Genomic DNA, 7,600 nt, shown 5'->3' with positions numbered 1-7,600 from the left:
GGAAAACGGAATAAAAATAAGCTTCGTAATAGTACCGTGTTTAGTTAAAAATTATGAATTTATGAACGAATGAAATAGATAAAGAAAAGTCAACAGTTAGCAATAAACAACTTTTAAACGACTGACATATAACCCACTCGATATGATTCAGTTGCGTTCGAGAAAGCACCGTCAAAGTTTAACATTTCGTGTTTCATTATTCCTGAACAAGACTACACTGCCGATCAAAAGCGAATGGTGATTTGTTCGTGAAAGTTTAACCATAAACCCATTACCCTCAAATAACTGAAAGTCAAAGTACACGAGATTTTAGACAGCACGATTTAAGACAAAGATCTTTATTTGCACACAGCACGTAAGGTTTCGTACAGAACTAGACAATATGAATACTGCAAGGTTTGACATAAAATTACTGTTTTTATACTAAACCGTTAGACTTGGTAGTTTAAATTATCGTTACATGCAAACATCCAAAACATGCACATAGTGCATCTCCCTTCTAAGGGTTTTTAGTTTCAAGACTACATAGATAAGCAAGCAACTAAAGTAATAACTCCGCATGACAAATTAGGTAAAATAAGACATCTGAAGCCCATTGTATCCGGGCAGTTTTTCCTTTTCCCCGACTAAGTAATAATGAGACAAATATGAATTAACCTACGTTTTCTCCCATTTCTTACCCTGTAAAACCATCCTACTTGGTAATTTTCAAAATACGAACGCAAACACTTTGGGCTCGCACGCCTGATTAATTAAAAATCCCAGTCGCATATGCCAAAACAAAAGGGACATAGGTCAGTTAAGCCGGCGAAGCCTGAAACGTCAGAAACTACTTGATTTGATGCTTCGATTTGAAAACATGCTATGAATAATTATTAAACATACCCGCTCATGTTACGAAAAGATGAAAACAAAAAGATTTCTTGCAGTTTTGAGCCAAAAGGTCTACACTGTAAGCATTAAGACTTCTTCGAAGCCCTTGATTTTCTCTCAAATGTGCATCAATTAGGTAAAAATAATATCGGCTGAAGCGTCTCTAAGCTTCTCTAAAAAATTCCATTTATCCCAGTAACTGAACAACTGTTAGAAGAAACGAAAGAAAATTACTAGTTCCTAAAGTTTCAGCGCCTTTGATCGGGGTATAAGTCATGTGAAATCACAGTTCAATGTTCGTCGAAGTCCTCACTACTTTTTGCCTGCTGGATATACCTTGGCAATTTTCGATTTAACTGGAATATTAACTGTATCCAGACTTGGCGTTTGACCTCGCGTATCAAAGTCGATGGTTACTCCAGGTCGGAATATCAGACAATGCGTGGAACCACCAAAGTGAAACATGCCGAGCTGGTCACCTTTCTTCACTTTATCCCCCTCTTTAACAGTGATTTCGTTGGAGGAAACTTCAACCATACCGATTGATACGAAGCACATCAAGCCGATATCAGGATTGTCAGCTTTGATGTAGATAATACCTCGGGCAGCTACTTGGGCCAGGTATCCTTGTGACTTCACAGTGTTGGGTATTGAGGGGTCGTCCTTGATGTTATGGGTTGCAGAGTAATAGGAACCATCAACAAGTTCTGTTTTGTAAATGGTACCCGACACGGGGCTGTGCCATCGGTGATAGCTGAGGGCGCTTAGGAACGCTTGGTAGACTGTTCCACCATGAAATTGCTTGGCCAGGTCACTCATGTTCAGGATGAAATCCAAGGAGTAGCGTTGGTGCTTTATCCAAAAGTAGTCCGTGTTTCGTACGGCTCTGGATATTCTGTACGGCGCCGACTCACAGGCATTGGCAACAATGGAATCATCATCTGGAGATTCTACTGGACGAATTCCAGGGCGAAACTCTCTGGTGAAAAAATCATCCCACGATTTGAATCCATAATGTTCTTCATGTGGGTTGCATTGGAACCATTTGACGAAGTTTGGCATTGCTTCCATTGCGTCCTCACCGAGCCAACCATGTCGAGGATCATCATTCAGAACATAGCGAGATTGGGGACTGGTTAGAAACTTTCCCCAGTAGTTGAGAATATTCTTGAACAACCTGTTGACTTTGTCGTTCAGGAAAGCAGCAAATCCAGCATTCGTAGCCATCGGCCAGTTCAACATGGCACTGATGGGGATGGCAACCAAACCACTTTTTTTGAACTTTGGAGCTATAGTCATGATGTGGTCGAGTAGTATAATCATCAATTGCCAGGACGGAACCTTTTTGTGCGGATCACCAGGAAGCTTGTACTGTTGCCAGAACATTTGATGGAAGAACATGTTGATCTCTGGGTCGGAGAGAATAGCATTCTTCAGATCTTCAACCGGTTGATGGAGATTGAGCTCTTTATCTGTAGCGTTGGTAACTGCAGGTTTAATTTCACCCATGGCTGTTTCTTCATCTTCAGCTGCTGGATGAAGAGCCAGTAACAACTGATATTTATCGTTGGATTTAGCTTTGACTTCTGTGATCAAATCGCCTAACCAGTTGTCAATAACATTCTGATCGGAAGGAAGCCATTCACCGACACAATAAGGTTTGAAGCTCATGATTGTGTTGCGTGTGGTTCGCTGCTCGTTTTGCTATTAAATGGGACGCTACTATCAAGTTTGTCTGCCTTTAATTGTAGTTTTGACTACTCTACGCATGTGCAATTGACGTTGCAATGCGCCTACGTGCTGTTATTTTGTTTGTTTTCGTGATTTTTTTTGGCAAAATCTTCTTTTGTCTTATTTGATAACCTATCTGTCCGGATGAAAGGCCTATTTCACACCGTTACCAGTATCAGGTAATTAAGGGCTGGCCTGTATTGAGTTTGCCCTGGAGGGTGGAGCCTGCTTGCAGAAGTCTCCAATTTCCTTCGTTCCGCGTGCAGCAAAGAAAATAGGACAGGAGTCCTTTTTTCGCTAACTTTCGATTGCAATGGATTGTTTCTCGCTTGCTTCTCGCGGCTGTTGTGTAAGTGACTAGGTACACCGAGACAGGTCCTCTTTGTCTACTGACTGAATATCCATGATGTGTGACCTTGCACTATAATACAATATATTTTTAACCACACCCCATGATGAATTTTCAGCGACAAGAGAGACGAGTGTTTGTTTGGATTATTCAGATTGTTGCAGGATTTAGCCGAAACTGTTTGTTTTAGCCAAAAGGACTAAAAGGTCTTTAAGCTAAAACAAACACAACTCTTAAGGACGGTGCTCAAAATTGCTCGGTCGTCTGCTCAAGCTATTGTCATACTAGGTTCTTGGTGATGGCTGATCCATTGTATTTGGTATAATTTGTCAGGCTTGCCTAACTACGCTCAATGGTTGGAGCGTTGCAGAGCTGATCAGAAGTTTAATAAAGTTTCGGTTCCCGTCTGGGGCTCAGAAATATTTCTAATATAACATAGTTACTCTAGTCAACGCAATACTAGCCAGGAGTTTTAGCGGTTGGGTTAGCAAAAACAAAAAGGCTTTGATACCGTGGCCTAAGTATACCAAAATTATCATATTTTACGGGTTCTTTCAGTTGACAGTGATTGACGATGATGTGACGGAAAATGGACCAATCAGATACGCTCTGACAAGGACTTTTGTCCTCCAGGCGAAGGCGCTGTTTGGAATGTGATGTTTTCAGCGAGAATCAGTGTTTGGAGACAACATTTCGATGCTTCATGACTTTGATTCTTAACCAAACTAATGTGGGAAAACGGAATAAAAATAAGCTCCGTAATAGTACCGTGTTTAGTTAAAAATTATGAATTTATGAACGAATGAAATAGATAAAGAAAAGTCAACAGTTAGCAATAAACAACTTTTAAACGACAGACATATAACCCACTCGATATGATTCAGTTGCGTTCGAGAAAGCACCGTCAAAGTTTAACATTTCGTGTTTCATTATTCCTGAACAAGACTACACTGCCGATCAAAAGCGAATGGTGATTTGTTCGTGAAAGTTTAACCATAAACCCATTACCCTCAAATAACTGAAAGTCAAAGTACACGAGATTTTAGACAGCACGATTTAAGACAAAGATCTTTATTTGCACACAGCACGTAAGGTTTCGTACAGAACTAGACAATATGAATACTGCAAGGTTTGACATAAAATTACTGTTCTTATACTAAACCGTTAGACTTGGTAGTTTAAATTATCGTTACATGCAAACATCCAAAACATGCACATAGTGCATCTCTCTTCTAAGGGTTTTTAGTTTCAAGACTACATAGACAAGCAAACAACTCAGTAAAGTAATAACTCCGCATGACAAATTAGGTAAAATAAGACATCTGAAGCCCATTGTATCCGGGCAGTTTTTCCTTTTCCCCGACTAAGTAATAATGGGACAAATATGAATTAACCTACGTTTTCTCCCATTTCTTACCCTGTAAAACCATGCTATTTAGTAATTTTCAAAATACGAACTCAAACACTTTGGGCTCGCACCCTGGGGCTCGCACGCCTGATTAATTAAAAATCCCAGTCGCATATGCCAAAACAAAAGGGACATAGGTCAGTTAAGCCGGCGAAGCCTGAAACGTCAGAAACTACTTGATTTGATGCTTCGATTTGAAAACATGCTATGAATAATTATTAAACATACCCGCTTATGTTACGAAAAGATGAAAATAAAAAGATTTCTTGTAGTTTTGAGCCAAAGGTCTACACTGTAAGCATTTAGACTTCTTCGAATCCCTTGATTTTCTCTCAAATGTGCATCAATTAGATAAAAATAATATCGGCTGAAGTGTCTCAAGTCACTCTCACAGCTTCGCTAAAAAATTCCATTTATTCCAGTAACTGAGTCTGTCCTGGAGTGTGGAGCCTGCTTGCAGAAGTTTCCAATTTCCTTCGTTTCGCGTGCAGCAAAGAAAATAGGACAGGAGTCATTTTTTCGCTAACTTTCGATTGTAATGGATTGTTTCTCGCTCGCTTCTCGCGGCTGTTGTGTAAGTGACGCGGTACACTGAGACAGATCCTCTTTGTCCGCCATGTTTGTTTTCACAAACCAGTATCTCGCTCGGCCAAATTTCTTAACTGGGGTTAACTGGGGTGATCATAGAAACTTGGTTCCAGGCCTCGCTGCTTGCCCCCCCGTTAAGGTTGGGAGATTTTTTGCGCGGGAGATAATGGTTAAGAGAATTTTCGTGCGGTAAATTTGTTATAACATTTATAAATCAGTAACTTCTTGCTTAGTATTATTGTTATTGTTATAGTTACCAACATATCAATTCACTTGTTGTTATAGTTATTTCAAGTCTTTCCAGCTAGTTTTTCTGAGAAAAAGCTAAATATTTACTTGGGCGTATTCCAAAGGGAGCCCAAGTTTAAAATTAGCCTTCATTTTTTGTTTGCGTTCAGTCACAAATCGCCGTCTGGTCTCTAAAGCGCATGCGTCACCTATGCATGCGTACAGCACATGGAATTTACAGAAGTTGTCGTCGTGAAAAGTTAGCACGGATTCCATGATTTCTGGGGCGATGAAATGATATACAAACCAACACACTGTTCGAGGTAGACCAACACTAAAGGACATTAAGCGTTTTCGGAACGGGTCGGTCTCCAAGCCTTACGAGAGACCAATTTACGAGCGAACATTTTGAGTGAATTTATCAAGAATCATGTTATACCAAACGAGCCATCAACCGGGGCTATCAACCCTTCAACTTGATAAAAAGCATCTTCATAAGCGTCATCGTATGATCGTGAACCAATTAGAATCCCAGCTCGAACTCAAGAACGTCTGAGCGACAAGAGCAGAAACGTTAAAAAATTTGTTTACGAATGTATCTGTTCGAGTACACCTAAGTAAAACGCGCCGAGAAACTTCGTTAAGTATAATAAAGATAAAATCTCCAACTAAACGATATTTTCTCGTTATTTTCTTGTAACAGAGCTATGTGTTTTTACAAGAGTGAAAACCATGTAGCGAATTATTGTACATTTAAGCTGAAAGAAACTAATGTACGTGTACGTTGACCCTAGCAAAACAATCCTTGGCTTGCACTGTCACGCAATCCTGACGCAATAAAAAATTTATTCGACAACCATTTAGTGGATTAAATCAAGAAATTGTGATGTTATAGGAGATTAATACACTTCGCTAATTTTTAATTCTGTGCGTTTTCCCAAGCTCAGATATTCGTCGAAATATTTCGCACAAATTTACAGAGACGAGTACCTCCGCGGTACGCCAACATTGCGGCCGGAAAATAGTGTAAACATCTAGAGCTTACTTTGGCCAGCTAGGCGACTGATTATCTGTACTGAACAAAAAAGCATTTACATAAGCATCTACATTCACAAGAAACATAGATCAGAATTTATTGGTAATTATTTGTTCAATAAACATTGTTCTTCATTCAAAAAGCTTGAAACACTCCTTAAACATACTGACAAACAGAAATTCCCACGTAACACCAATTTCAATCAAAGTTCCCTTTTTTCCAAAAAACAATACCATTTGCAAGGGGGGATGAAGCTAATAAAAGATATCCCTGCAAACTTTGCTATAGTTTCCCTTTTAACCCCCAAAAAGTAATAAAACATTGTGTGGTTCCAGAATATGTCCATATTCCCCCACAGAATGCGTTGGAAATTCCTGAGGGTGGCAGTGGTCTCAAAGGCCAAAAACTTTGAGGAAATGTATGACGCTTAATTGGAATTTCTAGAGTGGGGGGATTAGAAAAAATCCCTTCCGTGTGGGAGATATGGATAATTTAAGAAACTACACATTTTCCAAAATCTCCGCAAAAGAAAAGTTACTTCTTCTCTAAAAAAACTCTCCCAAATCATACCATAACAAAAAGAATGCAATCATTCAAAACAATATCTGAAACAAGCTGGGTTGAAAAGTGTTAACCCATAGAACAAACATGACATTTTAGTATCTGAGTTCATTTCAATAAGCAATACTTTATCTATTTTTTAAAAATCCTGTTGGCCACATAGATGGACACAAATACAATCATATAGGTTGAAAGTTAGCATTTTACTGCCAAAACCTTCATTGCTTTACTTTAAAAAAACGCAGACCACAGACCAGGCTTAAAAAAACGGACAGTGGTCAATATACAACACTATGCTAGAGCTACGAAACAATCGACAAAAGACAACTAAGACTTCACCATGTCGATTTCCTGGCGTTTACAGCTCGATATGCCAGGAAAGACGCCCAAGTTTACGCAGATATGCGTGTTGTTTGTTATCAATTTTTTTCTCAGTTATAGCCAAAAACCGCTATGCAGACGTCTTAAAGAAGATGCCGAGGCCGCTGTTATCGGCGGGGGAACCTTGGGCACCAATATTGCTTATCACTTGGCTAAAGTTGGAATGAAAGATGTGATTCTACCGGAGAAATCCGAACTTACTGCAGGCGCAACGTGGCACCCGATAATGCCTGCATGTCTTCCGCGACCTTTTACAACCTATCCACCTTAATCCAGGTTATTACATTTAGAAAAGTGGAAAAATACTGATGTGAAATCGCTTTTTAATGTAGAAATCACAAGTCTGAATTTACAAGTGAACAACGAAACTAAAGACCGAAGCGACAAACGCAACGAATTCTAAACAAATTAAACGTTCCAAAGTGGTGGTTCATCTCGTGCAGTT

The 7,600-nt window shown here is 39.4% G+C and overlaps 1 long non-coding RNA gene and 1 pseudogene across 1 annotated transcript; one reads left to right on the top strand and one right to left on the bottom strand.

Moving 5' to 3' along the window:
• Positions 1 to 322: 322 nt before the first annotated feature.
• On the bottom strand, positions 323 to 2,613 carry LOC110039879 (uncharacterized; annotated as a pseudogene).
• A 143-nt stretch (positions 2,614 to 2,756) lies between these two features.
• Positions 2,757 to 3,807, top strand: LOC149107489 (uncharacterized). Its single transcript, XR_016209431.1, has 2 exons — positions 2,757 to 2,953; positions 3,512 to 3,807. It is a non-coding gene; the product is annotated as an uncharacterized LOC149107489 (long non-coding RNA).
• Positions 3,808 to 7,600: the final 3,793 nt, after the last annotated feature.

The sequence above is a fragment of the Orbicella faveolata genome, unplaced genomic scaffold (assembly GCF_042242905.1).
Source record: "Orbicella faveolata isolate gen_17 unplaced genomic scaffold, um_ofav_v1 contig_27, whole genome shotgun sequence".
Lineage (NCBI taxonomy): Eukaryota > Metazoa > Cnidaria > Anthozoa > Scleractinia > Merulinidae > Orbicella > Orbicella faveolata.
The sequence above is the reverse complement of the archived record's forward strand: the minus strand, read 5'-3'. Positions and strand labels throughout refer to the sequence as shown.